The sequence below is a fragment of the Phoca vitulina genome, unplaced genomic scaffold, assembly GCF_004348235.1.
Source record: "Phoca vitulina isolate PV1807 unplaced genomic scaffold, GSC_HSeal_1.0 scaffold8, whole genome shotgun sequence".
Classification (NCBI taxonomy): domain Eukaryota; kingdom Metazoa; phylum Chordata; class Mammalia; order Carnivora; family Phocidae; genus Phoca; species Phoca vitulina.
This window is the reverse complement of record NW_022589711.1, coordinates 43284628-43295102: the sequence shown is the minus strand read 5'-3', so window position 1 is coordinate 43295102 and position 10475 is coordinate 43284628. Positions and strand designations below refer to the sequence as shown.

The window sequence follows — 10475 nt, the reverse complement described above, 5'->3', positions numbered from 1 at the left end:
TGATAAAATCTAGATCTCTAATATTTTTAAGCCCAAGCCCCTTGGACACTGCAGCTCTTTTTAGTTTTTGCTCATACACAATTCATTCTTTACAGCTAATTAAGCTGAAGAAGCCTGGGAATAAAGTTTGAAACAAGGTTAATAACGTTCTTTGCCTAGGGAAAAAAATTTATTGAGGTTTGTTTTGTGGCCTAAAATATGTTCTATCCTCTAAGAATGTTCCATGTGGGGCACCTGGGTGGCTCAGCCGGTTAAGCGTCTGCCTTTGGCTCAGGTCATGATCCCAGAGTCCTGGGATCAAGTCCCACATCAGGCTTCCTATTCTGCAGGGAGCCTGCTTCTCCCTCTGCCTCTGCGTCTCTCTCTCTGTCTCTCATAAATAAATAAATAAAATCTTAAAAAAAAAAAAAAGAATGTTCCATGTGTACTTGGGAAGAGTATATATTCTGTTGTTATGTGGAGTACTCTGTCTGTTAAAGCTAGTTGGCTTATAGCATTATTCAAGTCCTCTATTTCATGTTTGATCTGTCTAGATCTTCTATCCACCATTGAAAGCAGGTTATTGAATTCTTCAACTATTGTTATAGAACTGTCTAATTCTTCCTTCAATTCTGTCAATGTTTGCTTCATATATTTGCGGCTCTGCTGTTTGGTGCACATTTGTTTGCAATTGTTATATCTTCTCACCAAATTGACTCTTTTATCCTTCTTTGTTTCTTGTAACAGTTTTTTACTTAAGGTCTACTTTGTCTGGTCTTAATATTGCCATACAAACTCTCATTTGGTTATTACTCGTATGGAGTCTTTTTCCATCCTTTTAATTTCAGCCTATTTGTGTTTTTTGATCTAAAATGACTCTCTTGTAGATAACATTTAGAGTATATATTTTTAAATCTATTCTGCCAATCTGTCTTTTAATTGGTGAGTTTAATCCATTTGCATCTGAAGTGATTAGTGATAAGGAAGCATTTCTGCTGTTTTTCTATTTGTTTTCCAGAAGTATACCTTTTGTTGTTCATGAATTGCTCCAAGATTGCCTTCTTTTATGTTTGATTAATTTTTTCCCAGTGTATCTTTTTATTCCCTTCATATTTCCTTTTCTGTTTTTTAGTTATTAATGGTTATGCTGGTGATTACAAATTCAAAACAATGACTTTTGAATTGTACCAACTTAGCTTCAATAGCATACAAAACTCTGTTGCTATAAATGTCCATCACCTTCTCTTATATTGTTGTCTTCATATCTTTATTCATTACATGTCCATTAAAGATTTATACCTTTGACTCTTAAATCATGTAGGAAATAAAAAGGAGTTGAAACCCAAAAATATAATAATATTGGCTTTTGTATCTACCTATGTAGTTACTTTTACCATTGTTCTTTATTTCTTTGTATGTCTTCAAGTTACTGTCAAATGTCTTTTCATTTCAGCCTGTAGGACTCCCTTTAGTATTTCTCATAGGGATGGTCTACTCGTGATGAACTCTCTTTGTCTGTCTGGCAATGTCTTAATTTCTCTTTAATTTTTGAAGGAAAATTTTGCCAGATATAGGAATTCTTTGTTGATACTTTCCCGCCAGCACTAAATATGTTATCCTACTGCCTTCTGGCCTCTTTGGCTTCTAATGTGGATTTGGCTATCAAACTTACTGAGGATTTCTTATTCATGATGAGTCACTTCGCTCTTGCTTTTAAGATCCTCTTTTTGCAAAGTTTGATTATAATGCATCCAAATGAGTATCTCTTTGAGTTTATTATATTTGGAGTTTGAAGAATTTCTTGGATGTGTAGCTCATGTCTTTCCTCAAGTTAGAGAAGTTTCCAACTATTATTTCTTCAAATATTGTTTCTTCTTTTTCTCTTCTTTTCTCAAGTATTCCCATAATATGTTGGTATGCTTGATGATATTTCACAAGTCCCTTAATCTCTATTCATTTTCCTTTGCTTTCTTTTTGCCCTTCTGTGTCAATCATTTCAATTGTACTATCTTCAGATTGGCCAGTTTCCTCTGCCTATTCAAACCTGGTGTTGAACCTTTCTGGTGAATTTTTCATTTTCGCTATTGTAATTTTAGCTCCAGAATTTCTACTTGGTTCCTTTTTATAATTTCTATTTCTTTACTGATGGTCTCTATTTGTTCACTGTTATCCAAGATTCTTTTTTTTTTTTTTTAAAGACTGATTTATTTGAGAGAGAGAGCATGGAGGGGAGGGGCAGAAGTAGAGGGAGAGAAAGAATCTCAAGCAGACTCCCCGCTGAGCAGAGAGTTCTATGTGGGGCTCAATCCCAGGACCCTGAGATCATGACCTGAGCCCAAATCAAGAGTTGGATGCTCAACTGAGCCACCTGGGTGCTCCCATTGTTATCCAAGATTCTTAATTGGTTTTTCATTTGTGCTTGCTTTAGCTTCATGATTTGTTAATCTTTTAAAAAATTAGTTATTTTTTTTATCACTCTTTAAGCATCCTAAAAAGTCTTATTTTAAAATAAAAGTCTTTTTTTTTATTATGTTCAGTTAGCCAATGTATAGTACATCATTCGTTTTTGATGTAGTGTTCAGTGATTCATTAGTTGTGTATAACACCCAGTGCTCATCTCAACACATGCCCTCCTCAATATCCATCACTCAGCTACCCCATCCTCCCACCCACCTCTCCTCTGAAACCTTCAGTTTGTTTCTTGGAGTCCATAGTCTCTTATGGGTCATCTCCCTCTCTGATTTCTCCCCCTTCAGTTTTCCCTCCCTTCCCCTATGGTCTTCCGTGCTATTCCTTATGTTGCACATATGAGTGAAACCATATAATTGTCTTTCTCTGCTTGACTTATTTCACTTAGCATAATCTCCTCCAGTTCCATCCATGTCGATGGAAATGGTGGGTATTCATCCTTTCTGATAGCTGAGTAATATTCTATTGTATATGTACCACATCTTCTTCATCCATTCATCTGTTGAAGGGCATCTTGGCTCCTTACCCAGTTTGGCTATTGTGGACATTGCTGCTATGAACATTGGGGTGAAGGTGCCCCTTTTTTTCACTACATCTGTATCTTTGGGGTAAATACCTAGTAGTGCAATTGCTGGGTCCTAGGGTAGCTCTATTTTTAACATCTTGAGGAACCTCCATACTGTTTTCCAGAGTGGCTGTAGCAGCTTGCATTCCCACCAACAGTGTAAGAGGGTTCTCCTTTCTCCACATCCTCACCAACATTTGTTGTTTCCTGTTTTGTTAATTTTTGCCATTTTAACTGGTGTAAGGTAGTATCTCAATGTGGTTTTGATTTGTATTTCCCTGATGGCTAGTGATGTTGAACATATTTTCATGTGTCTGTTAGCCATTTGTATGTCTTCTTTGGAGAAGTGTCTGTTCATGTCTTCTACCCATTTTTTGACTGGATTATTTGTTTTCCTTTCTTTCTTTCTTTTTTTTAAAAGATCTTATTTATTTATTTGACAGAGAGAGAGATAGCAAGAGCAGGAACACAAGCAGGGGGAGTGGGAGAGGGAAAAGCAGGCTTCCTGCCGAACAGGGAGCCCGATGCAGGGCTTGATCCCAGGACCCTGGGATCATGACCTGAGCCAAAGGCAGATGCTTAACAAACTGAGCCACCCAGGCAACTCTGGATTATTTGTTTTTCAAGTGTTGAGTTTGGTAAGTTCTTTATAGATCTTGGATACCAGCCGTTTATCTGTAATGTCATTTGCAAATATCTTCTCCCATTCCATGGGTAGTCTCTTAGTTTTGTTGACTGTTTCCTTTGCTGTGCAGAAACTTTTTATCTTGATGAAGTCCCAAAAGTTCATTTTTGTTTTTGTTTCCCTTGCTTTTGGAGACATGTCTTGAAAGAAGTTGCTGTGGCCAATGTCGAAGAGGTTACTGTCCATGTTCTCCTCTAGCATTTTGATGGATTCCTGTCTCACATTGAGGTCTTTCATCCATTTGAGTTTATCTTTGTGTATGGTGTAAGAGAATGAAAAGTCTTTGTAATTCTTTTAATAAAATTAATTTCAACTGGAATGAATTGTTATGGTAAATTTTTTGTTGCCTTTTGTAGCATCCCAGAAATTTTTCTCTACCTTCCCTTTGTTCTCTACTGTAGGAGTTTTGTAGTTGTTCTCCACTAGCTTCTAGATCCTTAGTCTATAATTTTCAGAGTTCTTGATTCATGATATTACTAGAGATATGAAACAAAAATCTTGCTACTGATCTAGTTAGAAACCAGGCCCTCACATATGTGAGGTTTTAAAATCCTCCAGGTTTTAGGGGTTGTTTTTGTTTTCTATTTTTTGTTTTTCTTATGTCACTAATTTGTGATTAAAGAATACGATTTGAAATCTTCTAAGTATTGAGGTTTTCTTGTGGCTTTAATATAGGTTTAAATTTTGTAAATTTTTCAATTAGTACTTGAAAATAACACTTTTAAGGTACAAAGTTCAAGATATATTAAATAAATATTCCATGTAAACTATGTTTCTTTTTTCCTCAGTGTTCTTTCTTTTTTGTTGAGTTGTCATTATATTACGTTAAAATCTCTCATTATTACTGCATTTCTATTTCTTCTTATTCTGTTATAGTTTTTGATTAATCCACATTACTTGATTTATTATTTTTTCTGTTTGCACTTCTATTTCATGAATTTTGTCATTTATTTTCATTCTTTTTTTATTATTATTATGTTCAATTAGCCAGCATATAGTACATTATTAGTTTTTGATGTAGTGTTTAATGGTTCATTAGTTGTGTATAACACCATTGTGGATGTACATTTCATCACTACAAATATAAGCACTCTTCTAATTTAATGTATTTTGTCTTGAACTCAACTTGAATATTAGTACCCTACTACTAACCTTTGAATCACCTTGCTTTAGATGTTTCTCTTGTTGGATTTTGTTATGTGACACATGCTGAAAAGTCTTTTTCTTATAATAAAAACCAAATTATTTTCCTACATCTATTGACATGAGAGAGAGTTCGTCCTAGTTCTATTTTAAAGAACATATTGATTGTTTTTACTTAATTTTCTAGGAGACAATTTACATACCACCTCTTTCCCCCTCTTGAGTTAATGCAACAGTTTTACATAATGAACTGCTTAAAAGCAGCTTTGGTCAAGAGTGGAATAAAACAGCAAAAAAAATAAATAAAAATTTTAAAAGATGAATGTTTAAAACATTCAACACTTTTGCCAATGATATTTAAACAAAACATACAAATGATATTTGCACGATACACGTTTTCATTGTTTCCTTGTTGTTGGTTTTCTTCACCATCATGCAAATGACAGACCTGAAGTCAGTTGCTGTCTGTCATACTAGGTCAAAGAGATTCACTCAGCTTCAGATTATTTGAAGGGCTTGGATAGAAGATTCTAAGATTTTGAAATCTCAAGTTGTCATGGCTCCATTAATTCCTGTGGGGCAGAATTTCCAGTCATCTTGCTTGTCCACTTGAGTAATGCTATCTATTCTGCTACAGCATATCTGAGGCTGTGATGTAGTACTCAGTTGTGACTCTCTTGTCCATGTTCTGGAAGTGTTCCATAGCTAACCTGTTGTGCTGGATGCTGTGTTTTGGAATGTCCAGTTTGGAGACTAGAGTCAAGAAGCCATGGTCATCTTAGTTAAAGAACACTGGGTAGCAATCATGGCTGGCAGCTACACAATGCTGTGTTATCTGAGACAAATAATTCATTCAGCATTCAGGAGTGGCAGCAACTGTTTTCAGATGAAACCTGAAAACCATTTGAGGCATCAGCAATAGGCACATTGCTGTCATGGCTGACCTAGGCTACAGAGCTCCCACTGGCAGAGAAGGTGAAGCTGAGACCCAGCTTCCAGTACCACTGAACTGATACCAGCTAACCAAAATGCATCTTGCTGCCCTACAGCATACTGGTTGGTTTTCATTCACTTCTTTAATGTATACAGAAGCACTCTGCATTTGAAGTCACATAATCCTACTGCCAGGAAAACATTGTTGGGATGCCAATCCAAACCAAGGAACTTTTAATGTGTTTGCTTACCCACTTGCCATTTTCATGCTCAAGTAATAAACAGAAATGAATTGTGCTTCACTATTCACAGCAAATTTGTTCTCTAGAGGGGACCACTTCACAAAAAGGGCCACATAATTAATTCTGAAGATCAGGGTTAGCTTCCAGACACCATCTTTCTGGCTCTGGCAAAAAACAATGCGATCACTCTTGAAAGACCAATAAATACCTGCGATGTGTCCATTGTGCTCCTGGAGTTCATGAGATTTCACCCATTGGCTCTCATTCTTCTTACAAATGTGAACTCTGGTTATTATGGCTAAAGGCAATCTGAGTATTCCAGGCATAACAAGTGATTGACTCTAGTAAAAAGTTGTAGCGGTGACAATCTTCTTGGTCTTTTCAAAAGGTAGAAAGCTAAAATCTGGGCAGTCCTGAGAGTCTCAAAGTGGAGAATTTGAAGACTGTGGTCAGTCAACATGAACAGGGCTCTGTTCTACTCTCCCACTTTAGTGGGTTGTATCTTCCTGATTTTTTTTTTTTTTATATGTATTATCCTTTGCCTAAGTTTTGGGGTATTTTACCCTTTTTCTAGTGGTTATTTCGAATATGTATTTTTCTTTTTAAATTGTTACCTATGCATAATCATTTATTTCCCCTATGAAAAGTGAATTTAGTGCAATTCTTCCTCTGCTTGTTTTTGTTCTCACTTTACCACCAATTAATCACCAAATTTAGTTATAGAATTCTCTTTTTGGCAACTCTATCCTCCTCTCTATGTTCCATCTCTCAATTTTAAAATTTCACTATTGTTTCTATATTGTTACAGATTTTAAGTTTATTCTATTTTGTAATCATATTTGCCACTGTTGTTTGACTTTAGTTCTACATTTAAATAAGTTAAATAATCACTACAGTTCTTTGACCATGGCCTCTCCATGCATCTTTTCATTGGCTGGAATTCATCTTGTAATAGATATGTTTTAAGGGCTTATGGGGGCCTGTGTTTCGTTTATAGTACTCTATGTTGCATCTATAACAATATATTCATAATGTTATGTGCCAGCCCCTGGATTATGTACACTCAAAGCTTGAATTCTATAAAATTCATTTTTAGGTTTTTAATTCAAAATATTGTTAGGAAAAAGAAAAGTCTGTTTTTTTGTTAAAAATGAGAAACAAGATAGTTTTCCACTAAATGTAAAACTGTTAGGTATAAAGCAATTTCCCATGAATCTGGCAATTACCTCATAAAATGCTAACTACGTAAGGGTTCTAACTGCATTAGTATCCACTGTATGAGGTTTTTGCTGCTATTACTTTTATTTTACTGTTATTGTTATATTGTTCTTTAGGTAAGGATTATTATAACAAAGAAGTTGCATTAGTATCTAAAGCTCTCCAACACCTTGTCATTTTTTTCCTTTGTCTTCAGTGAATAGTTCATGTACATAGTCACTAATAATACCTTGATATAAATGAATGTTATCAATAATTTCTAATTGCTTACTGAGTGGTTAACATGGATGTCCCTGTAGCAACTCAAACTCATTCTCCTTTCCTCTCAAACCAGGCATTCTCCATGAGAACTATTCTTAACACTTTGTAGTCATTCTTGACTCCTTTTTCCTATGCATTACCAACCCTGTTACACCGACTGTAATCCCATCAGTTGTAAATTCTCCCATGGGGACTGCTTTCTCTTCATTTTCTTTGTTGTTATTTTACTTCAGGCCCTCATTTGGCCTTCTGCAATAGCTTCAAATCTTCCTCCTTCACTAATTAATTATATACTACTGGAAAATAATCTTCCTAAAGCATGTTACAAGCAACCCAGATATATTTTACACCAAGATTTTATATGCCAGAATTTACATTTATATAGATACTTATCCTTGTTCAGAAGCCTTATGATTTTTTTCTGGAAATTTCATTTTTTTAAATGAAATTACATTAACATACTTAGAAGTAGAGATTTAATGAAATTTTATTGTGAATCCTTTTAAGTGCAAAAATCCTTCAGTAAAGTGACAAGCACTTGACAATTTTATATATATCTGAGTTTTCATAATTCATCTTTGCTCAAAATATGCGTGAAAATAGTGAGAATGAAGCTGTTGGGAGGGAGACTTTGAGAGACTAACTGGAGACTTTGAGAGACTAACATTTGTAGAAATTGTTTGTTAATGTTTATTAATAACAACTATGCTAACTGATCTCCAGATTGGAATTATAACTAATAGCTTTTTTTGCTATTTCTAATAAATCTAGAAGTGGGCTGGGAATCTCCTGTCTTCATTTGTAAAGTGGGAACAATATCAACTACCTTGTCTTGGGCAATATGTCCAAATCATTTAGCATAGTATCTGACACATTGTAGGAGGTCAATAAATAGAACTATAATGTTGATTCTTCTTTTATGTCCATTATCAATTATAATGGTAATACTAATTTATAGCAATTTATTTAATGTGGAATTAATAATACTAATATGTTAGCATGTTAATGCTTTATATTTATAAAACATGAATTAATCAAATTCATATAAGATTATATGTAATTAGATATTAAATGTAATAAATTATTTGTTTAACAGTTATTTAATTTAGATACAATGAGGTGAGGTATGTGAATATGCTCTATAAACTTTGGGTAACATGTTCTATGATCTCCCTTCAAATCTTTACCATTTATTAACATGATCTGTTTCTTCTCTGAAGAGAAAAAAAAAAAGATTGGGAATAGCAAGAGCAACTTCAAGGAGCTGCTAAGAAAATCAGGTAAAATAGTATATGAGAAGCAGCTTTGTAAACTCTAAAATATAATGCAAAGACTAATTATTGTATTTTTGTTGTTTTAACCATGACATTAGCAGGATTTAATGCTATGGCTTTAAGTTAGAATAAAGGAGATGAAAGCAAAGGTAATTAAATTAGGAAAAAAAAAACCTATGCTGGAACAAGTAGATAAAAGCTCTGAAGGAAAAGTTTATGAAGATCTATGTAATAAAGCATTATTTATTTCAGAGTTTGAATTAAGAATAAGCCTGTGACCCCCACAATAAACTAAAAGTGAATCAAATTTTCTGTAACTTTTCTAAAATTAAAAAAAAGCTAGGGCTCCTTTCTTTTATGTATCAGGCATTTTTTGTTGTTGTTGTTATATAGCATTAATTCTAAATAATACTAATACACAGAATAGGGAAAATAATTCTGGGAAAAAAATGATGCTCATTTACACGATTACAGTCACAAAGGGTAGGGTCCATATGCATGATTATTCAATGTTCGAAAACATTTTCATGCTAAAAAGAAATGAAACATTATATATTTTGGTGTGTAATGATTTATCAAACATAATTTTGTAAAATGATTGTTAACAAATGAAATGTTGAATGCTGCCAACAGAACTGTATGGTGATTTTTAAGAAAGCCTTTTTGGAAAGCCATCAAACATTGCCATCTAGGAAACTTGTTATTCATGGACTGGTTGGTAAAAATGTTCAGCCAAATGAATATAAGAAAACTTAAAATTGTTGGCGTACCGTACCAAGATCAGCCTTAAGATCTGTTGGCAGACTTAACTTTCTTGATCCTTTAACTGAAACAACAGAAAAAGGAAAAAGGCAGTTGTTAATTATATAAAATTAAAGAGGAGTGTGGGGGAACAGTTGTTTTACAGTATAATTATTAAATCCTGATGAGCATTATATTTAGTGAGCATGTATAGAATCAGAAATACTATCTGATGTTAGTTTGTTGTCATTCAGTAGTAAATATTTAATATGCAAACAGAAACATGAGGAAAGCAATTGTTCTTACAGTAAATAATTAAAGTATATCTTTTCATAGTTTTTTTCACATGTGATATGAGAAGGGATTTTTTTATTTTGGGAAGAACCAAAAATCCATTTCAGATCAATCTAATAGGTAAAGAAATATTGCAACAAATGCATGAGCTCATTTCATAAATAACTGATAAGTGTAAAAACTGATGATAAAACTCTCAACATTTTCTTGAAATAAAAAGAAAATTCTATTATAGGTGTATATGATATAGTCAAGGAAACCATGCCAATGGCAGATGAAATGACTTCATATTGAATAGTACAATGTTAAATTCAGTAGATAAGATCTTGAAAATAAAAGATATTTGAAAATGAATTTAATTATATTATAAATCAAGCTATCAGAAAATGTTTGAATAGACCAAGAAAACACCTATAATTTATTTATAATCTTTCCTCATTATTTATCTGTTAATAAAGATTTCACATTGGGTATCTCAAAATATTTAACTGAAATGCATGTTATAGAAATGCATAAGGGGAAATCATGTTAGACATCTTTTCTGTCAATACTTTTACCTTATACCTTCTACTTATACCTTCTAATGAGTGATTTTTCTTTACAAATAGGAAAGTTATTGTAAAATAAAGATGCAGATGACAGAGTAGAAAGAATATTCAATTTAAAATCAG

The 10475-nt window shown here is 33.5% G+C and overlaps 1 protein-coding gene and 1 pseudogene across 1 annotated transcript in view; both read right to left on the bottom strand.

The window, feature by feature from the left end:
- Window positions 1–10475, bottom strand: part of STXBP5L (syntaxin binding protein 5 like) — a 432652-nt gene that overhangs the window by 67717 nt on the left and 354460 nt on the right. The window lies entirely within an intron of this gene.
- Window positions 4678–9510, bottom strand: LOC116633871 (annotated as a pseudogene).